This window comes from Lissotriton vulgaris, chromosome 10, assembly GCF_964263255.1.
Source record: "Lissotriton vulgaris chromosome 10, aLisVul1.2, whole genome shotgun sequence".
NCBI classification, from domain to species: Eukaryota; Metazoa; Chordata; class Amphibia; order Caudata; family Salamandridae; genus Lissotriton; species Lissotriton vulgaris.
The window spans coordinates 876,354,706-876,380,393 of record NC_141698.1 but is presented as its reverse complement, the minus strand read 5'-3'; the positions used below and the strand labels follow the sequence as shown (position 1 = coordinate 876,380,393).

The window sequence follows — 25,688 nt, the reverse complement described above, 5'->3', positions numbered from 1 at the left end:
TGTGAAGCCTACTTTATGACTTGGAAAACATGCCTGCAGCTTCTCCAGGTTGCAACTGGATATACTTCATTGCCAATATTTGTCTAGGGTAGCATGGGTGCTCATTGGTTGCGGTAAGTCGACACTTCTTAGTTGGCAGGCTGGTTTGAGCCAGTTTCTCCCATTGACAGACCTAAAACGATGACCTGCCGAGCAGTCTTTCATGCTCAGCTATCCCAGCTTTACATTGGCTGCAGGAAGGCTTGCTGCACTGCGTCAAATGGAGAGAGTAGGAATGTGCCATATATAATAAGATATGTCACATTCCTGCTCTCTCTCTGCGGCACCCTTGTGCCATGGTGCAAGTGTGCCTGTGTTACAGGCAGGATTGATTGTAAGCAGAAAGGCACACCTCAGAGGCATTTTTCTCAGCGTATGTGTGCTGCAGAATGCAGCATACATAGAAAGAGGAAATAAAGAGGAAACATAAACACGTTTCTCCTCTTTATTCCTCTGTTTGGAGGGCGCACTATTTTACAGCATTCCCAGCTTTACTATTCATAGTAAGCCTGGGAATGCGCCAAAAGCTATGGGGGGTTGCATGGGAATGGCCACACTCCATCAATGTTAAGGCCCTCCCAACACAAAGTAATGCAAGTCAGCGGCCTGCACTGCGCGCGCATTACTCTTGATTTACTAAGCCACGAAGAGCCAAGCAAGGTGGCTTTTCATGGCTTAGTAAATCTGACTTAAGTGCTTGCGTTGCCTTGTGTGATGCAAGGGCAATGCAAGCCTGGGCCAAAGTGCATACAGAGGCCTGTTTACAGCCTCAGCACCCGCAAAATAGATTCTCTCATTCTGTATATCATCACCATCAATTTAAACTTGCGCTTCAAAAGCATACTTCACTACTTTTTCATATTTTTATAAGTTCTTCCTGTTTAGTACCTCTAACTGTGGATACCCCATCAATGAAGAATAAGAAGATTGCCCTACTCTAAAGACACTACTCCTATTATTTTCAATTTCTCAATACACTGTAGAAATGTAGATGTGATTGAAATTATGTTCGCTTTATTCTTTTATTCTGTGACTTCACCTGTCATTTTCTTAAAATGTTCATCTTCTAAGGTAACTTATTTGTTTAAAAAATGTCATTTTTTATACCCCAGGGCATTACCCCTGAGGGCACCGGTCATTACCGTCACTATCCTTGTTTTGGCAAGGTCATTTTCACCCTGGATATCACCCTCACCCTCAAGGAACACATTGTTCTAAAAACTAAGACATCTAGGTAACATCTCTCTCTGCTGAAGAAAGTAAAACCATTCCTGGGAGACAGCATGCGAAGAACTTCAGTTCAAGCCTCTTGGACTCTTGCATAAGGATGGTGGCAGTAACTTGCACTAAGGCATCACAGACTCCACTCTGCCCTCCCCTCTTAAGAGCACACAACACACCACAGCATAGCTCATCAAGGGTGTAAAGAAATATGAGCGCAGCACCCGTATCTTTACGGAACTCCAGTTGATCTCCTTAACCATGGCACAGTCTTCAAAACCAGTTCAATAATGTACAAAGTCATTACCACCCAGGGCCCAATCACTGCCAGCATCTTGGTGCTGTTGGTACACCCCCAGTTAGCACACCATCAGACTGGAGAGACAGAAGTGCAAAAACATAAAATGAGGCAACTGGTGCTCTAAGTCTCTGCACACAGGATCCTCAATGGCATTCCTATATCAAGCAGGACTACTCAAACACTGCTCCAATTGAGGAAAGACCAAAAGACACACCTCTTTACATAGCACAACAACGCAATAAACTAACAGTCAACCTCTGCTCTTAGGAGCTTGCTTGCCCTCAGTCACCTTTTAACTGTATCATGGCTTTTGACCCTATAAAGACCCCAGCCACATTTTGGCTATAAGTGCTATAAAATACCACATTCATATATACATACCATGATTCCTGGAAAACCTCTGACACGAAATTAAAAGGGAGCAATCTCCTTGTCATAGTGTCGGGAACACAACAGGCCAAATAAAAACGTATTTTATCATGTAGAGCTCAAGGTGTTCGCGTCTCGCTGAGCCATTTAGACTTTGTGCTAGTATACATAAATAATGCTGTGAAAATTACATTTGCCTGTTTTTGCACCAAAGCTGAGAGAAAATTGCCCTATTTATTGCGGGAATCTGTTTTTACCACCAACAGTTCACTGGAAGAAAGAGTGTAAAAACAAAATTAAAATGGAGCGGTACGCATGGGTTGTTCTGCATGTGGGGCACCAATTATTAAACTGAGTGCAAAAACAATTAAAACCCCTGGTAGCATTTTTAATGTTCTGTGCTATTTTTGCACTTAGCAATGCTGATGAGTCTACAAACTACCCTATTAACGTGGCAAGAAAAGCCTATGATCGTATGTTCATTTGCCAATTAAAAGCACTCCTCCTTCAACGGCTGTCTTATCTGGCAGCAACACTATTCTCGGATTGCGCAAAATCGCATACATTAGTTTGTGAAATGTTGTTACATTCCATACAAAAAGGCAAAATTACACTTCTGAATCTAAGGGCCTCATTAGGATTGCGGTTTTTCCGCATCGTCCGGGTCAGCAGAAGTGTCCGCCGCCCGGAGGATGCGGAAAAACCGCTGCGGAGCCCTCAAAGACCCCCCGCCAGATTTGGATGGCTGGGGGGTCAGGAAGACCGTCGCTGCTTTTCCGCTGCGGTTGCCTTACGACCGCGGCGGAAAAGCTCTAATATGGAGGCGGTGTCTAACAGACACCGCCAGCCATATTAGGATGGGGGTAAACAGATGCCTTTCCGCGGCGGCTTCTCTGCCGTGGAAAGACATATGGTGATTTCTTTGGGGGCCCGTTGTGGGCTCCCAGGGTGACAGGGGGGTGGGGGGTGCACATGGGGGGTACCTATGGTACCCCCTGCATTTGCATGCACAAAGCGGCAGGCACAGCGCAGTGCCTGCCGCTTTGTGCATGCAAATGCGAAGCATGCATTTTTTACATTGCAGCGGGTGCTGCTTCAAGCAGCACCCGCCGCAATGTTAAACATACAGGATGTGACCGCCAGGGTGGCGGTCACATCCTAATCTGCACGGAGGGACCGCCGCTGCCCCTGCGGACGGTCCCTCCTACTCTGGCGTGGCAGGCGGACGAAGGTCCGTCCGCCATCCTAATGAGGCCCTAAGTTTGGTTTGAGGATCTCTCGCATGACATTCTTTTAAACATTTTTACAATAACATCTACTTTATATTAATTTGTTTTGCAAGATACCATGAGACTGGTTGAAGGAGTAAACGTGCCTTAGTGAGATATTGTCTCCACCAACTGCCCTTCTCTATCTACAAAATCATGCAACTTTGTACAACAGCAAAATTCAAGTGATATAATGAATTTATGGTAATTCAAAATTCTGAAATTATGCCCATTGTACCAGTGGAAACTAAATTTCGCCCAGACATATTCTCTGGCGTTTGTTTGTATTGGGCATATTTGTTTCCATACTTAAAGTATAGTCGTACCTGCAAAATCAATCAGTTACAAACAATATGCCAGTCAAGATGTTTTCAGTGGTTACAACTTTGAGCCTATGCTCATGCAGTAGTTTAGAGGCAGGTAAAATTGGGTTATATTAAATAATTAAACGTGGACCTTGGAGACGTCAAACTTTGTAGGCTTTTACTTTTTATTAATTATTGATTAGAACTTTGGAATAAAACCACGTACAAATACATTTCTGTAGTTTTAGAAACTTATAGGCAAGGACAGCAAAAAGCTTGCACACAATTATGATATTGATAGGCTGGAGGCACATAAAGAGTGTGTAGGAGAAGTGCAGGGTCGGAATTTTATGCTCAAATATAGGAATTACAAGAAAAGATGTGGTTACCCTATATTGATTGTACACAAGAAGTAGGGGGTAGTCTGTGATTAGGGAGTAGTGGGTGATTGTAATGAATACATACCTGGGATCCAAGGTAGATTCGATAGTAAGCACCTCATCTTAATAACAAATCATTTCTTTATTGCACATACCCACAGAACCTCTGAAAAGGGCGGTTAATTTTCTACTCTCTGGCTATTTGGAATCCAACGCATTGCTACATCCCAAACAATCAGGCGTTCACCCATTTACATAGCAATGGACCTTCACTACTGGCTGTGTCTGAGGACCTCAGAATGTTGCTGAACCAAGGCAGTTCAGACACTTTTCCTCAGTTTTGGATACTGTCTGTAATTGCACTCTCATCACCAGCCTCACTTTTAAATCCATGCCCTGGTAAGAACAACTAGGAAGAAGACGAGCAACAAAAGAAGAAGGACCACCATATACCAAGAATGAAGGATGGTGTACTTGTATTTCTTTCTTAACTTTTACTAACCCAGTACCCCTATGTGTCACATGAGGGAGAGTTTGTGATCTCAGAAGAGCCTACAGTCTGTTCCAAGTGTTTATGGAGATGATCTTTCAATGTGGCATAGGAGTGCATGAGCCTATTGAGCTTCTGGGTCCTCAGTGATTGCGAGAGAACCATTGATCAATAGTAGAAATATCAATTTAATTGAAATGATCACTGTTTCATATCGCTTATTATGGAAAGCCTGCAAAAACAGTAAGAAAGGCATTTTAAGAGAGAAACTTAAAATAAGTAAATATTTGTAGTAACATGCTGAAAAATGTAATAATGGTGAAATGCTTAAATGTTATTTCTAAAGGTATGATAACATCCTATGGCAAAGCCAGAAGGTCTGACTCTGTATAATTTCATACCACACATTTTTCTATAGACAATGTGGTTTTAGGGGTCAGACCCTGCTGGGTCACGACACAATAAAGGTGTCTTAACTGAGGGTGGTAATTGACGTATGTGGCCTTCTTTTGAGCACACCCCTGGTACTTTACAAATGTTCCCATGGACCATATTGTGCCATTTTGTACATGTTTATATTTTGAGCGAAGTATTTAATTCTACATTTAGTACTGTACTTTTTCATTTTAAAGGAAAAAGCACTGGCAGTACATTTATTTTTTAGGTTATTATTACGTTGTTGATTGTGAATGTCTAGCCTACAACACCCCTCTGTCAGGAATGCACAAGGGGCTTCTACATCTTGATTGGCACCTGGTAGCTATTTATTTTATATCCAAGAATTCATCTCATAACCTTAGGTATTTTAACTAACACTTAGGTATATAAAGAATTTGTACATTAAATTCTACATCTAGTAATGTATACAATTTCTATAACTACACATAGTAACATTGACAAATTGGCTGGATTACTGCCAAAATATCCTATTAGTCTCTTCATTACAAACAAAAAAGTGTAGTCCATCAGTACTGAGCTGGAGGTCAGCTTTTACTATTGCAGAGTAATTCATAATTTTATATAATTTCTCTCACATAAAACTCAATATAAATTGGCAAAGATGCCAACAAGAGTCCGTTAGACTTGGCATCCTTGGTGTGGTATCCCCTGTCTTTTTTTCTTTGCCTCCTGTATTTTGCTGTGTGTTGTATTTCGTTTTTACTAATCTAGATGCTTTGGGCCCATTGCCACTGCCCATCAGTGCCAAAAGGCAAGTGCTCCCTATGTAAATTGTATTTATGGATGGGTGTTGCCATGATTGGCTTATCTAATTTAATGGTAAGTCCCTAGTGCAGTGCACTGTGTGTGTTCAGGGCCTGTAAATCAAATGCTGGTAGAGGGCCTGCAGCACTGATTGTGCCGCCCACAGAAACAGCCTTGCAACGGGTTCACAGATCTTCCACTGCAGTGTCTACATGCAATTTTAAACTGCCATGTCAGACTGGCAAGGGTACCCACTTGCCAGGCCCTACCCTTCCCTTTTCTTACATGTAAGACAACTCTCAGGTAGGCCCATGGTAAACCCATGGGCAGGGTGCAATATATCTGAAAGGTAGGGCATGTACTGGTGTGTATGACATGTCCTGATAGTGAAATGCAGTGTATTTCGTTTTTCACTATTGAAAGGCTATCTGTTCCATATGATAGAATGAGAGTTATTTTGTAACAGCTTACAAGTATAACTTCTCATTGGGACAAGACAGAGAAATTGAGTCTGGGCTCTCTGAACTCAGATCACACATCTTTTAGCACTGGCTGCCTTACACAATACTGTCTTCCCCTTCTGCCAGGAAGCTGGACCAGAGAGAACATGGCTGGTTTGGACTGAGCTAAGAGACTCTCTGCCACAAGAGAACAAAGGAAAATGTGGTATAAATATTGGGGCCTAGGCCCAAGAACTTTAAATTACTTCTGGACTCAAGAGGAACCTCTGCCAAGGAAAACAACTGGGAAAGCTGAAAAAGAAGTACTGCCCCTCTGCTGTGTGTTTTATGGGGTTGGCATTCAAGGGCTGTCTCTGCAATGGAGAGGACAAAGACTGGACTGTGCTGGATATCCTGCTTGAAGAAGATCTCCAAGGGCCTGGTGTAAGGCTTGCTTTCTGTTCTGTAGTCTCAGGGACACAACAACGTCACTCCCTCTGTACTCCTGCATCTGGAACTGCTGTTTCAGCTGCCATAAAGGGAAAAAGCAGCACCAAAGCTGGTGAGTGATGTCGCAACCTACAACAAAGCCATGGGCATCAATCGTGAAGTGCACCGCACCAACTTGCACTGCTGCCCGATGGCTGCTGACGCCCCATCGTATCGACTCTGATTCCATCACCGAAGCCGCTGCCTGCACCAGAGCTGAAGGCACCACTGGTGATGCTCATGATGCACCGCCCTGACTCACACCGCAGCCCCAGCCTCACTGTAGCCAGTGCTTCATCATCACAGAGCCTATACCTGATGTGGGTGACCTCCCGATTCAATCGACCCCACATACTTGTAAGGAACTTGATGTAACCCCAATGTCACCTCCCCAGCAACAGTAAGAAACGGACGACTAACCTCCCCTGCATCAAAGTTAGGAACCAACACCTCACCTCCCCTGTGGTCATATGCAAGCGACACAGCTATGTGCCAATGAAGCATCACCTTTCTGAGGCTGTGCACCTTCTCTGTTTTCATAATTTACCAAGGTACTGTTCTTTGGGGTCCTTGTGACTCCGGGCCTGATGCTGCACACCACACGGTCGGCGCCGTACTTTGGTATTTTTATCTGTCACAACATCGTTATAACTCCATGTGGAGCAATTTGTTGCTACAAGCTTTTTTTGTGAATAACCTATTTTTAATGATATCTTGATATATGTTTGGTGGATTTCCCTTGCTTCAGTCTGGTTTGGTTTAAATAAGGATTTCCTTTTTTTCTAAACTGGTGTGGTGTTCATTTGTATTGTTTTCACTGAGCTACTGTTTGTGTGCACAACTGCTTTACACACTGCCTCTGAGATAAGCTTGTCTGCTCATGCCAAGCTACCAAGGGGGTGAGCAGGGGTTGTCTAAGGTCGTAACTCCCTTACCCTGACTAGAAGTAAGGGTCCCTACTTGTAGACAAGTGCAAACCATTGACAACTGGAGACCCCCTTCTCTAACATTGGTGGTCAGCGGTGAGGAATAGAACTTGTATTTGTGCCTAACATACAGTGATTGGAGTACACTGCTAGTATAGTGCAGACCATTACGCAACCACATGCTATTTGGTGAACTTTTCTTTTTCTATTTTTTTACCACTTATGAACTTTCAATTTTCATCAAAACAAAACCAGCATCAATTGCATCTGTGGATATTGATTTTGAAGAAGATAGGGTGGAGACTTACATTGTACCACAATCGGCATGAAATTGAAAACTTCAGAAACAGACCTCACCAGAAAGTTGGAATACCAAAAGTCGTTGAGGGCCTGATTGGAATCAAGGAATGCCAGTGGACATACTGAGGATCCTGTGGTGGAAGGGAGGAGTTAGATAGGCATCAGAATGAGATCTTGGTCCTGAATGGAGGGACGGTGCTCTCCAGGGAAGGCAGCAATGTATCTCCAGAGGAGCTGGAAAAGAGACAGAGAAGCAGAGTGCATGAGTTTGAGCTTGCAAATCTCAAGCTGGGAGAGAGAGGGTCATGGAGTATTAGAAGTTGGAATTAGAGAGGTAGAAACTTTCCATGGAGTAAAAGAAGATGCTCTTAGAGTATGGCAGAAGCTTAAAGGATCTGGCCTTAAAAACCAAGAGTGTGGAGTCCATTTCCAATGGTGGCAGCTTGTCTCCAGTGCTTATGGAAGGAGGATGTATATTTGTAAGGAAGTGAACAAGGATATTGTGCTAGGAGATGACAATGGTCAGTGTTTTTAAGAGGGTCCCTGGGTGAGACTTGGGAGGGGGTTGTGGAGCTTCTTCACTGCAGAAGGGAGGGACAGCTTGTTAGCTTTATCTGAGGAGGATAAAGTGTTTTATACTCCTATGAAAGAGGCCTAGATCAGAAGGTTTGGGTTGACCCCAGAGCTGTATAGACAGCAGTTCAGAGCCCGTACGAAACTTGAATCACACACTTGGGTTGAGAATGTTGCTTACTGGGTGGTTGAGTGAAGGGTAGCCAGGTAACTGATTTTCTGGGGCACTATGGTTTGATGGCATGGGAGCACTTGTCTGCTAATAGTTTTCCAGGGCTATGCCAACACTTGATTGACAGAAAGCTAACTGACCCCAGGAAGCTTGCTGTGGAGGCATACCACTGGGTCAGCACCAGGGTCCAAAAGGGGTATGTTGAAGACTCAGCCAAGGGTTGGCAGTATCCCCAGCAAAAGAGTGGGGGGGCAAGAGTGAACAGAAGGAATTCCAGAAAGGGCCCCAATCTAGTTCCCAAGGTGAAAGGTTACCAGCCCACCAGTGGTAAGAAACCAGGTTCTCTTCAGATTCAAGGTTAAGGTAAAGGAGACGGCCCAGAGATTCCAATTCTTGATATGAATCCCTAGCGTGCTAGAGGAACTTTACTCTAGGCTCTGAACCTTTTCAGCCTCGAAAAAAACGAGAGTGGGAGTGGTTGTGAGCATGTGTTCCTCCTTACCAAAAGCATGTATTCTGGACAGTAGGGTAATTCCTTATTGAATGTAGCACAACACAAGTTTATTTGAATGAGGATAGTTCTTTGTATTCACCACGTGATTAAGTCAATTTCACTCATACATTTTTCACGGAATAAGTTGTTAAGGAAAGAGAACAGCTGACACCTGTTTTGCCCTGTGTAGCAGGTAGATCCAGGGCTTTCTCAAGGCTGGAATGATATGACAGCAGGAATGCCCTACTCTTGTTGGTTTGTGGTGGCAGGCTGCAAACCAGGCAGCTGGTGATCAGTCTGGATCACATTGGATTTACTGGGAAAATAGTCTCCAGTATAGCGATCCTAAGGTTGCCGACCCTAGTCCAGCCTGTGTGCTGATGGTACCCTAGCACTTCAGGACCTTACTACTGGGTCCGGCTCATGGTGCACCTTTGGCAGGACATTTGGGGTAGGAAAATACATTTGAAAGGCTTGTCACACACTTCTATTGGCCCCAAATACGCAAGAACTCTGATACTTATCGTAGGTCTTGCCAGGCAATTAGTAAGAGTGGGAGAAAATGCAAGGCTCCTCCCCAAGCTTTTCCTGGAGTTAGCACCCCTTTGAGAGGGCCAGTATTGTCATTGTGGAGCCACTGGACCCCAAGACAGCCATGTGCAACAGGTTCATCCTGGTCTTGGTGGACCAGACCACCCGGTACCCTGAGGCTATCCCTCTCAGGACCATGATGGCCACTGTTGTGAGCTGGGCATTGATGGGGATCTGTTCCCATGTGGGGTTCCCCAGAGAGGTGGTATCCCACCGGGGTATAAAATTCATTTCTAAGTATTTGACGTCCTTGTGGTAGGAGTGTGGTATTACCTTTAAGTTCACCACTCCTTACCACCCCCAAGTGAATGGACTGGTTGAGAAATTCAATCGGACCCTCAAGTCCATGATTAAGGACCTTACAGAACCCTTGAGGCATAAGTGGGACGTTCTCTTAGCATGCCTACTGTTTGCGTACAGAGAAGTACCACAGAAGTCCTTAGAGTTCAGACCCTTTAAACTCCTGTATGGGCATCCTGTAAGAGCACCTCTGAGTCTGGTGAAAGAAGGCTGAGAGAAAGCTCCCAGTAAACCTCCCCAGGATGTATTTAGCTACATACTGGCCTTCAAGAACCAGACTAAGCACTTCAGACAACTTCCCTCATGCAGATCTAGAAGCCAGTCAAGTTTAGATGAAACTCTGGTATTATCAGGATGCCACTCTGATTGAGTTCCAGCCTGGCCAGAAAATGTGGGTCATGGTCCCAGTAGAGACTTGTGCTCTGCAAGACAAGTAGACTGGGCCTTATGTGGTGGTGGAGTGCAAGACTGAGCCTCTCCCTGACCTCCTGTCTGCTAAGGAACGTGCTGGGTCAGTGGACGGTGTAAGCCTGTCTGGCCCTGACCCCTGACAGCAGAGGGACTGTCGCCAAATGTTGTGGCAGTTTGCCACTCTGTTCTTCCTTAACACCAGATATCACTCAGTGGTGTGTCCATGATGTGGACACTGGGGACAGTCCTCCAATTAAACACACAATTTACAGGTTGACTGACAGGGTCAAAGCCAGCATCAAGGAAGAAGTTTCTAAGATGTTGGCACTAGGGGTGATTGAACCCTCAAACTCCCCTTGGGCCAGCCCAGTGGTCTGCATCCCAAAGGTTGCTGCACCCAGTGCCACCCCAGAACACTGGTTCTGTGTGGCCTACAGAGAGCTCAATTCTGTCACCAGGTATGACGTCCACCCCATCCTCAGAGCTGATGAGCTCATAGATATGCTGGGAGCTGCCAAGTACCTCAGCATGTTTAAGTTAACATCAGGGTGCTGGCCGATTGCTTTGACTGATGGGGCCATGGAGAGGTCTGCGTACTCCACCCATAGAGGGTCAATACCAGTTCCGGGTGATGCCTTTTGGGTTGAAAAATGCCCCTGACACCTTTCAGAGGTTGATTAACCAGGAGTTGGCTAGACTGGAATAGTTCAGCAGCACCTACCTAGATGACATTGCAGTGTTCAGTTCCACTTGGAAAGGACTTCTGCAACACCTCTGGGAAGTGTTGGTTGTGTTGCGAAGGGCAGGCCTCAAGATAAAGGCCAGTAAGTGCCAAATCAGGCAGGGATCTGTGGTGCACTTAGGGCACCAGGTAGGAAGTAGCCAGGTGGCACTCCTACAACCTAAGATTGACACCATTCTGACTTGGGGAACCCTCCAAGACCCAAACAGAGATGAGAGTCTTTTTAGGTCTCACCGGTTATTACAGGAGGTTTGCCCAGGTAGGTGATCTGGACTACAGCCTGTCAGACCGCTTTTGATACCATGAAATCTGTCTTGTGCATGGCACCTGTGCTCAAGGCACCCAACTTTTCACAATAATTTCAATCAAATAATCAATCCGGAATTTGTGCAGTGCACTACTCACCCATGAGGTTCTCAAGGCGCTGGGGGAAGGAGGATTCAGGCAGCTCTATCTCATCCAAAGAGTCAGGTCCTAATGCTCTTCCTGAATGCTGGCAGTGTGGGGGTTAGTCTGATGCTGAGGGGGAGTTTGTTGTGCAGACAGATGTTTAATAGCATGGTGTGGGGGAAGTTCTCTCAGTGGAGTGGTGTGGCTCACTGGTTAGAGGCGGCAGACCCGGAAGCAGAGAACAGCCCGGGACCAGGGTTCAATTCCCGACGCGGCAGGGTTGTGGACCTGGGTCAACGGACTTGATATTTCTCGCCTCGGTGCCTACTCTAAAAAGGGATCACACTCGGCAACTCTGGGCATTAAGCTTGCCTCATCTCTACAACGGCCCCCCACAGACGCCGGGGATGCCTGGCTTCACCTTGGAGATACCCAGAAGGGACCATCTCACAGGGAAAGCCAGGACGGGTTCCCCAGCGGTCTTCAGTGCCAGGACACCCCGAGATGGGGTAACAGTGCGCTTTACAAGTATCATCATTACAACCAAATGATGAGGGCCTATACCAACCTGTAGCCTTCATTAGTAGGAGGTTACTTCCCCAGGAACAGAGGTAGAGCACAATTAAGCATGAGGCTTTTACTGTGGTCTGGTTGCTGAAAAAGCTGTAGCCCTATTTGTTTCGGAATCACTTCCAGATTCAGACCAACCACAGACCCCTCAGATGGTTGATGCAGATAAGGGGTGAGAACCCCAAACTGATGAGGTGATCTCTTTTTGTACAAGGGATGGACTTTACAGTGGAACACCACCCTGGTACGGGGCACGCCAATGCTGATGGTCTGTTCAGATTCTTCCACCTTATTGAAGAGAACTCCCAGGTGGGTGGGTAGTTCACACAACTTTTCAGCTGGAAAACTGTCAACTTATTAAACCTGGCATCTTTGGTGTTGTTTCCCCTATCTTTTTGCCTCTCCTCCTGTATTTTTGCTGTATGCTGGATTTCGTTTTTGCTAGACTAGGTGATGTGGGCCCTTTGCCACTGCTGATCAGTGCCAAAGAGCAAGTGCTACCTATGTAAATTGTGTTTATGGATTGGTGTTTCCATGATTGGTTTATTTGATTTACAGGTAAGTCCCTAGTATAGTGCACTGTGTGTGCCCAGGGCCTGCAAATCCCAGCAGCACTGATTGTGCCTCCCACACAAGCAGACTTGCAAAGGGGTCTCAGACTTGCCACTCCAGCGTCTGCGCACAGTTTGATACTGCCATGTCAGCCTGGCAAGTGCACCTCCTTGCCAGGCCCTACCCTTCCCTTTTCTTACATGATGTAAGATACCCTTCAGGTAGGCCCAAGGTACCTCCATGGGAGGAGTGCAATGTATGTGAAAGGCAGGACATGTAATGATGTGTGTGACATGTTCTGATAGTGAAATACAGTGTATTTCATTTTTCATTAGTGAAAGGCTATCTGTATAATAGGATAGAATGGGAGCTATGTTGTAACAGCTTACAAGTATAACTTCCCATTGGGACAAGATGGAGAAATTGAGTTTGGACTCTCTGAATACTTTAATCACCTATCATTTTAGTAAAGATGATTTTTAAATTAGGTGTTTGTTAGTGCCACTTTTAGGAAGTAGGAATGTTCTTGCTTAACCATCCTGTATGCCTCTGATCGGCTGTGGATTGACAGCCTGGCTTTGGAGTGACAGGGGCAGGGGATGTGCATTCACTACAGACAGCGATTGGGGGGCTTGAACTGTGTCCTGCCTTTCCTGGATGAGTCATTGCTGGGCTGAATAGACATGGGCTGCATTTAGAGGAGTGGGAGAAAATCCCCTTCCACCTGAATAGGCTATGCCTTACACAATGTTGTCTTCACTTCCTGCCAGGAGGCTGGACCATGAAGGACAGAACTGGTTTGAACTGAGCTAAGAGACTCTTGCCATAAGATAACAAAGGAGGCCCAGACTCTGGAACCTTAGATTACTTCTGGACTCAAAAGGAACCTCTGCCAAGGAGATAGCTGAAATAATGGAAGGAGAAGAACTGCCCCAATGCTGTGTGGGGTTGGCCTGCAGTGGCTGTTTCTGCCAAGAAGAGGACAAAGACTGAACTGCGTTAGGTATTTTGCTTGGAGAATATATCCAAGGGCCTGGTGTAGAGCTTGCCTCCTGTTCTGAAGTCTCAGGGACACAAAGACTTCACTCCATCTGTTCTAGTGCTTCTGGAACTGCTTTTCCATCTGCCACATGGGGAAAAAGCAACACTGATGCCGGCGAGGGACGCAGCGACCAGCAAGGTAGCCTTGGGTACCACTTGTGAAATGCACAGCCCCGACTTGCACTGCAGCCCGAACCCTGCCAATGCTAAATAATATCGACTCTGACACCGTCACTGAGGCCGCTGCCTGCACTGGAGCTGAGAGCACCACTCGTGTAGCTCACGATGCACCGCCCGGTTCATACCACAGACCTAACCTCAATGTCGCCAGTGATTCATCATTGTGGGGCAGATACTTGATGTGGTAACCTCCCAAATGCATCGACCCGGCATTGTTGTAAGGAGCAGAAGCCTTAAGGCCACCGCAACGTCACTTCCCCGGAAACTGTAAGGAACTGATATCTCACCTACCCTTCATCGCAGTAAAAAACTGACGCCTCACCTCCTCTGTGGTTATTAGTAACTGACTCCACCAGATGCCAACGAAGCATGACCATCCCCAGGCTGTGCACCGTCTTTGTTTTCATCGTTTAACAAGGTACTGTTCTTTGGGGGTCTGTGTGACTCTGGGCCCGACGCTGTGCACCTCACGGTCGGCACCATACTCTGTCACAACGTCGTAATAACCCCAGGTAGGGCTATCTGTTGCTGCAAGCTTTATTTTTGTGACTAACCTATTTTTTATTTTATCCTGATATATGTATGGTGGATTTCTGTGCTTTTGGTCTGGTTTGGTTTAGATAAAGATTTCCAATTTTCCAAACTGGTGTGGTGTCCATTTGTAGTGTTTTCACTATGTTACTGAATGTGTGCACAAATGCTTATCACACTGTCTCTGCGATAAGCCTGTCTGCGCTTGCCAAGCTACCAAGGGAGTGAGCAGGGTCTGTGTTAGGTTGTAACTTCCTTACCCTGACTAGAAGCAAGGGTCCCTACTTGGACAAAGGTGCAAACCATTGCCAACTAGGGGCCCCCATTTCTAACAGATTCACTCTGCGTAACATCTAAAAAGTAGTCCTACATTGCAAACAACATGCTACTGCTTGTCCCTAAGGTATTAGTGATCTCCGTTTTTAATATCACTCTTTGCGAAACATGATAATAAAAACTTTGGACAGAAGGTAGACTGTTTTTCACACCAGGAGCACATGGGAAGTAGCCTTGACTTTTGTGGATTTTCTTCAATGGGAAGCAATTCTTTATATCGGTCTACATCTGTAAAATTTGATTCCTGATTCTCTTATTTGGAATTTTTAAAAGAAACGGAAACCCACCTGGATCTCACATTTTTAACAGAATGAGTTACTGTTTCTTTAAACAAAATGTAATTCCTATCCTGATAGGCGAAGTGCTCTAGCTATTTTGGTATTTTAATCTGCGTCTCAAGATTAAACGTGAGAATTTGTGGCAAATCTAGTGATTTAATATGACAGAAGGTCAGAGGAGCACTGAGCTCCCCAAACAATTTGAGCAGAACCTTTCTGGATAATCTCATTTGTTTAAAAGAGAAGACAAATACCTCAGAAAGGAACATTTTACTAACAAGTCTCAAGAGGTGAAGCCTAAATCAGGGTGTAATGCTTGAATCATTGAATTTTGAGAGACCAGGAATAACTTCTTTAAATACACCCTTTCCCCTGTATCCCAACTTACTCTATTGTCAATACACAACAGCCCTGCTTGAGGGACAAGTTTGCCATGTATCACTTTTTTCAGTGGATCTGCTGATAGCCCACCATATCAGGCATTGATCCATAACACCTGGGATAAGGCAGAGAAGAGCTGCACAAATATTGTGGACTGGCCTGTGGCTCCTGGGGTGCCATGACTCCATGACTAAATAGAGGTCAAGAAGTGGGACTACCTGGGCAAAGTTGAGAGCAGCTGTATTTAAGAATCTCATATTCACTAAGAATATTCCTAGGAACAATCCACGTTGCATTTATGTTTTTTCTAGCTTTTTCCCTCATCCTTTTTTGTTGTCTTCCCATTTATGGTTCATGCAACCTCTGACTATTGCCTCCTCTAAAGAACTTGATTAAAGATTGGGTTTTGGCTTTGCTGCTTTGTCTTGTTGTCTTAAACAATCTAAGTTTCAGAATTGCTAGTGACCTGGGCTTGTATCATTTGTTACACTGGCTTCTTCATGCATAGGTTGTGGCTTGGGTTCCCAGAAATTGGTGTTTCTGGTCAATGTGTATGCATTCATGTCATTCACGCTGCTAAATATATATTGTGCTTCATTCACATTTTAATGTGCTCTTAAACTGACTAAGAATACCAGACTGTGACAACCCTATTCCAAAAGTCCTGATTTAAGAGAGAGTTTTTGATGATGAGACTGAGTATTCCTGTCCGTCTCTTCTCTCACTCAATATCTTTACTGCTTCCTTTTAGTTTTTTATTCTGCTACTAATACTATTTTATTGTGTACTTGGAGTAAGCATGGGCGGAAAATCCGTTCCGCTCGCGGATTTTGCGGATTTTCGGGAAATTTGCAATCCGCGAGATTCGCGAATCTCCCGCAAAATCCGCAAATCCGCGAGCAGCGGATTTTGCTCGCACTGTTCGCGTGAGTTCGCGCCCCGCGAATAAGTGCAAAATTGCAGAAATACGATTTTAGCAAAACTGAAAGTAACTACTTACCAGGTTCAAAAGTTCAGGCTCATCATTAGTAGCCATTTCCTGTAGTGCTTCCTGAGGGGCCCCTCCAGAGTTCAGTTGCCAGTTGAAACTATTATGTGACCCTGCTCTGAACCTCAGAATAGTTACACATATGCCACAAAGGTCCTGAATTACAGCTAAGGGAGACAAGCTGGAGCCAGGCTGGAAGTTAAAATCCATTAATCAGCCCCGAATTCATTATTGTCAGTTGGGGCAGGGCAGGTGTTGTAACTAATTTTGCAACAATGAAAGCACTTAGCAAGTGCAAAAGATCACTAATCAGGGCGCACTAAGGAAGCAGGTGCCAGCTAAAAAAATATTCTGTGACACATTAATCAGCCCCAAATTAATTCAGGTCACTTGAGGCAGGGAAGGTGTGCTTTGCTTTGCCGAAAATAATGTACACTGGACAACCAGAGGGTGTGGTGATGAAACAGAGGGTGGCATGGGTGGGCCAGAGGGTGGCATGAGTAGTCAGAGAGTGGCAGTGGTGACAGAGAGTGGCAGTGATGAAGAAGAGTGTCCCAAACAGGCTGGACACGTAGAAACAACAAGTTCGCAAAACTTGCGACCCGACAGGTAAGTTCGCAAATTGCGAAATTGTAAAAACCCTCGCGAACTGGCAGAAACACGGGCGAACACAAAAAAAAAAATCCGCAAATTCGCGGGAATTCGCGGATTTTGCGGATTGCGAATCCGCAAATCCGCAAAATTCGCGAACGCGAGATCCGCAAAATTCGCCCATGCTTAACTTGGAGGCAGATCGAATTGTCGTCAGACATTGGATAACACTTGCATAAATGCACTGTAATTTCCTGCAGCTTTACAACATAATACCCTAATACAATTGATCGGTAAGTGTGAGGCCTGGCATTTCTTAGCATGATTACCCCTGACTTTTTGCCTCTATCTCCTCTATTTTTGGTACTTTGCAATGGATATAGTGTTGCCAACTTAGATGTTCTGGACCCTTTGCCACTGCTAAACAGTTTCAATGTGCAAGTGCTCCCTGTGTACAGTGTAATGTTAATTGGTTGTCCATCATTGGTCTGTTTGGTTACTAAGTGAAGTCCCTAGTAAAGTGCATTATGTGTGCCAGGACTGGTAATGCTAATGCTACTAGTAGGCCTGCAGCACTATTTGTGCCACCCACACCAGTAGCCTTAAAAAGGAAACTCTGGCCTGCCATTGGCGGGCCTGTGCGCAGTTTGTGAAACTGCCATGTGTTTCTGTCAAGTGCGCTCACTTGCCATACCTTACCTTTCCCTTTCTGTGCACTGAAGACACCTCTGTGGTAGGTCTAGGGCCCCCTGGGATAGGGTGTAGTGCATGAGAAAAGTAGGACATGTACTAAGGTGTGTGTCATGTCCTGACAGTGAAATAATCTCCATTTCGTTTTTCACTGTTGAAAGGCCGCCTTGCTCATAGGATATAATGGGAAGGCTGTGTATTATGTTTTCAAGCCTATCTTCCCAAAGGCTTAAGTTTTTTTTAAAGGTTAAGTTTAGTATGCCTGAACACACCCTGTAATGACACATCTTTTGTATGTATATGGTTTTTGCATTATGTGTTTGTAAGCCAATCTTTCAGAAGTGGCTAGGTTTTTGTGATTTTAACATTGAGGTATGTCTCTGCCTGGTTGTGGATTAACTGGCTGAATTTGAAAGCAATAGGATCGTTGAGAAAGCAGACCTGCATCTGGAGTGTAGGGGGAGGTGCTATAAAACTATTGTCCCATCTCCTGCTGAGTGATTGAGAATCCAGACCCCACTAATCAAAGGAAGAAGGTGTCACTGGTAGGGAGGCACCCAGATCTAGTTTGAGCAGGAGTCAGTGCCCCCTGTAACAAAAAGACTTCAAAGCCATTGAGAGGTATAACTATGCAAGCTGAAGCCCCTGAACTTTGGAGAATAGCTTGATCAAGTGTGAACAAGACTGAAGCTACTTCGTAGTCAAGAAGACCTTTGCCAAGGAAAAACAACTGAAGAGACTGATAGATAGGACAGCTCTTGCTGTGTGATCTGGGGCTGGCCTGCAGTTTGTTGTTTAAACCAAGGAAAGGCTAAAAGGATTTTGCTGTGTACTGTGTCCCCCTGCTTGAAGGACTTTGCTGTGTGCTGTGTCCTGAAGTAACTGTCCCCAAGGGCCTGAGGTGAGATGGCTCCCTTTTCGGAAACACGCTGTGTGCGTGATCTCTGTCTAGCCTGAGACCTTCGTAAATTATGCCCTATGATCTTGGGCATGTTGAGCTCCAAACAAGTCTCAGCGACGAAGTGTGTGCGTGCTTGGTGCAGCCTGAGTCCTTCAAGAGGATCGTCCTGTGAACGTGTGCACTGGGAAGTAAGTGTGAGCGGGAAATCCGTTACGCTCCGTTACAAACTGCATATTACGACATTAGGAGTACATAGGATTGTTTCATTTAGCAGATAATGTTCACTTTATGTATAATTTCATGAGGCCTTTGTGCCATTTCTTATGTTGGCTGATTTCTGTAGGCCTGAATTGTAGTTTTGCCCTGGAAGCTCTTGCATTAGATTTAATGCATGTTGGATTTATTCTTTGTCACGTTTCTGTGGCAGGTGAAGAATTTATCTTTATTAGCTAGAATATAGTCTTTGTTTTAGGAGTTAGGCTTTGGGAGGAAAGGATACATTGAACTCTGATACTGATAATAAAGAACTTCTGTACTTTGTCATTGGAGCAAGCCTGGGACTCAAGGTCATCTCGCCAAGGCCTGGAACCATCGCAGCCTAATGGAGAATCACCTACGAGGAGGGGGCTTGACTGGATGGTGTGATGCCACAGTGCATCTTTTGATAGTACCTGTGAGAAAAATATATCAAAGTTAAGGACACTGTCCGGGGAATTCTTCCTTGCCCTGAAAGAGAGAATATCTTAGACCGAGCTCAGTAGCTTTATGCTACTTGACCCATCTAGCGTAAAGAGACTTCTTAGGAAGACTTCACAGACTGACACCTTAATGGATCTTGTCTTGGGAAATGCGAAGGAGGGATGTCACGCTAGTTGTACAGTAGAGCAGACTAATACTTTATATCCACAAACTCCCAATGAAGGCGAATCTGAACGTCTATGTTGTCATCTTCTGTATTCTGGTATTCAAGCTGATTATTCTGCGCACTCTGCACCGCCTTAACTTTACCGGTAGGTTTGGCTTTGTATTGGTTCAGAAATATTTCTACAGCCTAATCTGGAGGTGCCTGAATGTCTATTTGTTCTTGGCTTTGTAATAAATTAACTAAACTTAATTGGGAGTCTATGATTCTTTGTAGTCATAGTTCATTGGAACTGCAATAATGGATTGGCTAACGATTCCTTTCCCCTTCATGCTTTCAAGCTGATAAAAAGAGTCATTGAACTTGTGTTTCCAGAGCAGATCTACAACGTGGAAGCCGGCTTCTTCAGTTGGTACCAGAGTAGGATGTGTTAAAATCTAGCTTGCGGTATCAACATTATCGGCGCCATCTTGCCCCCCCTTTTTGAGTCCGTTCATGCGCGTAAGCGGCAGCCATTTTAAATGCCATGGCCTCTTTGCCCATCGCCGACAGCCAGCACATCTCTCTCACTCTCTCCTGACCTCGCAGGCATCCCCCGCGCGCTGACAGCCCCCGCTCTCACATGCTTGGGCCATAAACCCCTCTTCAGCGCAACCCTGCCTCGGAACCCCATCCTGTTCCCAGCTCAACACCTCCCTCCATTCCTTTCATGATCCCGGGTCCTTTGATAAAACCCCCTTTCCTCTGTACCCGATTGTCTTACTCGTTCCCAGGCCGCCACCTGGCCCTGCGGATGCTGTTTATTGCCCCCCCATACAGTAGGAAGCTTCTCCCATCAAAGGATCCATGAGTTGATCAAAGCCCCCACCCCATGAGATCCGATCGACCACATACATTCCGTGAATCGGCAGAATGTCCAGCTGCGCAACAATCGTCACCTGTTGTGACTGGGGTGGGGACTTCTACTGTAAATGTGTGTGGGAACGGGCCTGAAGCGGGGATTCCGAGGATGCCTTTCCGTACTTCAAAGTATTTACGACAATGTGCCACATGCAATAAACTGTAATAAAGATCATAAACCGGTGTATAAGAGGCCAGGCCTCAGAGATCCGGTTAGAGCACCTCGTGAAGATACCCTGTTGTCTGAATTGATGTGTTCTGCTCCGTCGGAATAAAACTTCTGTTTCCTGCCTTCCAGTCTCCAGCGCCTGCCTCTTTGTTTGGTAACTTGAGTGGTATTAGAGGCGGTTAGCGCCGGGCAACTTTGAAAAAGGTCATCGGCCTGTACCTTTTTCCACAATTGGCGCCCTTCGTGGGCCCATCAGCGACTCGTGGATCCAGTGGGAGAGGTCCTGACGACAGAGTGAACGACTGCAACGATCGGGAGAGCTCCTGTCCGATAGTCCCTTGTCTGACAGCCGATCATCCAAACTTCACTGGTTCCGAACAGACCTCTGTCGAGTGATCTACGGTCCTGACTGGGAACCATCAGGAGTGCCGCGACGGTCACGAAGAGTAGAGGACGATCGGGCGCTGGATTCGGAAGACAAGAAACTGTCCATGCGGTCCGGGTACGGTCGTGTAACACGACAAATTGTTAAATGATTGTTTGATTTGGAAAATACTAGTATTACTCTTTGAATTGTTGGTTCTTTTGGAGATTCGCTGTCTGCAAACGGAGAAGAACAGGCTCTCTCTCTTTGCAGGTAGTGAAGGATAGGTAACGCAGACTTTTGTCCCCGTTGTAATCCGTCGTGCCTATCTTCCTCCCCCACTGATTGATTGTTTGGCCCAAACTGTTGTTCACAGATTGTTTTCTGGAGATTCTCTGTCTGCAAACGGAGAAAAACAGGTTCTCTCTTTGCAGGAAGTGAAAGGGTAGGTAATGCATACTTTTGTCCCCGTTGTAACCCGTTGTGCCTACTTATTCTCCCCATTGATTGTTTGATTGACCGAACATTGACTGTTCGATATTGGTTCTTTTGAGGTATTCACCGCCTGCAAATAACGAAGAATAGAAATATTCTGTCTAGTCTTTGCACCCAGTGATAAGATAGGCAGTGCAGACTTTTGTCCCCGTTGTAATCCGTCATGCCTATCTTCTCCCTACTGATTGGTAGCCTGTTTAGCCCGGACCGCTTATTAGAGATGAACCATCCAGCTCCACTGGAAGGCACCCCTAATAAGGACATGTTTATGAAGCATGGATTGATCGCTATAGCCTATAGCAAGCTGTGGCATAAATATACGAAGAAGGATCAGAAAAGTCAGTGGCCACTGATAGGATCCTTCGACGAGGATAAAATAAGCGCGCTAGAAACCGCCCTTGGGAAACACAAGACAACGCCCACTATGCTCGATAGTCTCGGCATGTGGCGCAAAGAAACAGAACAACATAAAAAGAGAAATGAAAGTAGGTTGGAAAAAGAGCTGCGAAAGGCAGCCCACCTAGCTGCTAAGAAATTAGAAGAAGAGATTAGGGAGAGAGAAGAAGCCAAACAGAAACAAGAGTTAGCGACATCAAGCCAGTGTCCGGTTAGAACACCCTCTACGCTCTACCCTGAATTACCCTCGAAACAGCGAGCCAACGATGATCTTTTGTTAGGTCCTCCGATCATCTACATGCCCCCTCCATATGCTCTTTCCCAACCTTTAGCACAGCACCCACCACCCTCAAGCACAGACGAGAGTAGTACCAGAGCTTCGGTCCCCATGGCCTCCGCGCCGGCCGAACCCCTTGTACTAGAGACAGCACAAGCGACAGTGTTAGATGACCCAGAGGCCCGAAAAACAGATTCCACAAGAACGAACAGGTTAAGCAAAGATGAGCGAGCAGGGATCGACAAGGTAGTGAGGACACTGGTAGAAAGAAAGGAGAGTGGGGAGCACATTACGGAAATGTTCAACTCATATGCAGGGAGCCACAGACGGCACTTTGACGTACGACTGTGTTATCATGCCCTGAATGCGTATGAGGACCGATATCGAGACAAAGGTCCCGAGAGCCTAACGACTCTGTATAGAAAGGTCGATATCGGGGATGAGGGCGAGTGTGACGTGACGGACCTCCTTACGCGTACGCTTGAGGTTTTCCGCCACCTCACTGAACAAGAATCGGAAGCTAAACCTACGACACCCGTAGCGACCGAATCACGAACTGAGCGAGCTAGCACCATGATGCCAATTAGAGAGGCTGCCCCCTACTGGGTTCCCCCACGAGGTCTGGGAACACACGATGACGTCAACCACCAAGATGCAAGAAGGAGGGTAGTGTACAACTGGGTCTACCAGCCATGGGATCGGCAAGATATTCTGACGTTCCGGAAGTCTCTGCCCGATTTATGTAAAAACCCCACTGCCTTCTACACTGAATTGGGTACAGCCCTAGGTTCAACGATTATGACCCTGGCTGACATCGACTTGTTTTTCGGGTTATGTCTGCCAGCTGATGTGTGGAAGCAAATCCGGAAAGTCGACCACCTTGAGCTGTTCGGACATACCTGGTCACAACTCGATGGCATAGATAGGCAACGAGAACCTGGACAGAAGCCTTTGAAACCCATTTTAGAACTTCCAGACAAAATTGTACAGAAATTGAAAACCCTGATCCCAGAAAAGAAAGTGGACTGGTCGATAGTAACGGCCTGTCGTCAGAAACCCCAGGAAGACGTATCGGAATACTTCTCCCGGCTTGAAACGGTGTTCTCCGATTACAGCGGCCAGGACATGACCACTGCAACCGGACACCATCTGTTTGTCCGGAATTATGTAAAAGGTCTGACGCAGGAGGTCTCTCAGAAACTGCAGGCCAGCGAGAGTAGTTGGGCGGCCTCCAAGCCTGCGGCTATCCTTCAGATGGCCCAATATTACGAGCACCAGAAAAATGAAAACCATAGAGCGACAGAGAAAAAGAAGAAAGACTTAAAAGAAAGGGTGATGATTGCTCAGTTGCAAGGGGTGACTATAGGACGAGAACAATACAAAGGGAACTTTCAGACAAATGTCCCTAGGAACGCACCCCCTAAAGACCGCACCCCAACACCCCATGTTGGACGTAGAGACATTAGCGAGGACCAGTGTGCTTTCTGCAAAGGATTCGGCCGTTGGAAATCCCAGTGTCCGGTTCTGTTGGAGATGAACAGAAATAGGGACCCCAAGGACGTAGCGGGTGGACCGAGAAATATAGGACAGCAACGGGGGTCCGCGAATGACACGAATAACGATAGATCAAACAGACCGAATACATTTGACCGTCCCCGACAGAACCAGAACCAGCAGTCTGACTGCGACGATGCCCGCGACTTCGCATAGGACTGCCTAGGGCAAGGGAGGGATCCAGTCGAGCTCTATGTTGACCAGCAAGGTCCTTATGTCACCGCTAAGGTCCTGGGTACAAAGTCTCAATTTCTGGTAGACACTGGCGCGACACGTAGTGCGTTATCTAAACAACTGATTCCAAGGGCACCCTTGTCTGGCTCGCTTGTAACATCGATAGATTTAGATGGAACGCCCTCCACTAACCCTTTGTCCACACCGATCCCCTTTGACTTAGAGAACAACACAACTGACACAACGTTTTTGCTTACCGCCAATACCCCTGACGCCATTATGGGACTTGACTTGCTGAAACATTTCCGAGCTACTATTAGATGTTCACAAGACGGAGTTCGAGTTTTTCTGTACGACAACCCAATTCTGCTCAGACATTGCCCTTCCCGACGCATGTTTTCCATCACTGACACTGACTCGTCCCTACTTGACACTCTGCCTCCGTATCTGTGGGCAAAGACAGATTCGGACGTAGGACGCATGATTATTGACCCAGTGCACATCACTGTTCGACAGGACGCAATACTCCCGAAACTTCCACAATATCGGATATCGCCTGAGGGCGAGAAGGCATTGGTAAAGATTATTCAGTCACTGATAGACGCAGGAGTGGTAGAGGAAGTGGTTAGCAATGTTTGCAACAGCCCTATCTTGCCCATCATCAAGAAACAAGGAGAGGGAGATGAGAAAGCGTACCGCTTCATCATCGACCTTCGAGAGATCAACAAAGTAGTTGTACCCCAGTACCCTGTGGTCTCAGATATCACCACTATCTTGACTTTGATTCCTTCTACTGCCACCACCTTCACTGTCATTGACCTAAAAAATGCTTTCTTCTCTATCCCCATCCATCCAGACAGCCGATACCTCTTTGGCTTCACCCTAAAAGCCCGCTCATATAGATTCTGTCGAGCACCCCAAGGCTACACAGAAATCCCCAGCATCTACAGTCAGGCCCTCAAGAGACAACTGGATGAAGTCCAGTTACCCGAAGGAGTGGTGTTGATACAATACGTCGATGACATCCTTTTGGCGGCCGATACCACTCCACTAGCAGTCACAGCCACCATTCAACTCCTGCACTTCCTTGCGGAAAATGGCCACAAGGTCTCCAAGAAGAAGTTGCAATTCTGCCAACCCCAGGTCACTTACTTAGGCCACCTTTTGTCCAAAGACGGAAGGAAGCTTACTCCCGACCGGATCCAAACCAAAACCCCTGTCCCTAAGACTCAGAAACAAGTCCGCTCCCTACTAGGCCTCACCTCCTTCTGTCGGCAGTGGTTGCCAAACTTCAGTCTCATTGTGAAACCGCTGCTTTCTCTGCTAGCTAAAGATGTTCCATTCCCACTCCCTTGGACCCCTGAATGCCAATCCTCCTTCATAGAACTACGAGATGCCCTTTGTTCGGCCCCTGTCCTAGGAACCCCCGATTACACAAAGCCCTTCTCCCTCTACACTCACGAAAGGGAGGGATGTGCTTTGTCTGTCTTGACCCAGTCCATTGGCCCAAAGCAACGACCAGGCGCTTACTTCTCTGCCACTCTTGACCTCGTAGCCAGAGCCTTGCCTGCCTGCCTTCGAGCTGTAGCTGCCGCTGCTATCTCTATCCGACAAAGTGAGGGGATCGTGCTCTCGAACTCCCTCACGGTGTTAGTACCCCATGCAGTTGACACCCTCCTGAACCAGACTAAGACGCAACACCTGACGAGTGCACGACTGACTGGATATGAATTGACTCTGCTTGCACCCCACATCACCCTGAAAAGATGCACCACACTGAACGCGGAAACCTTGTTGCCCCTACCAGAAAACGATCCCAATGTGTCTCCTGTACATGACTGTGTGACCCTCACGGACGAATAGACTAGGAGTAGGGTCGACCTCAGAGACACAGCTTTTTCTGACCCCGATGGAGAGCTGTGGGTGGACGGCTCTTGCATCAAACTCCCTGATGGCACCACCTCAGCTGCTTATGCAGTCACCATAGCCCGGACTGTAGTAGAGACAGCCCGCATCACACAACGATCTGCACAGGCAGCAGAACTGATTGCCCTG

General features: G+C 46.2%; 1 protein-coding gene across 1 annotated transcript in view; it reads right to left on the bottom strand.

Annotated features, from left to right (window-relative positions):
- The window catches only part of LOC147688933 (metalloreductase STEAP4-like), a 166,821-nt gene that overhangs the window by 31,528 nt on the left and 109,605 nt on the right, over nt 1–25,688 (bottom strand). The window lies entirely within an intron of this gene.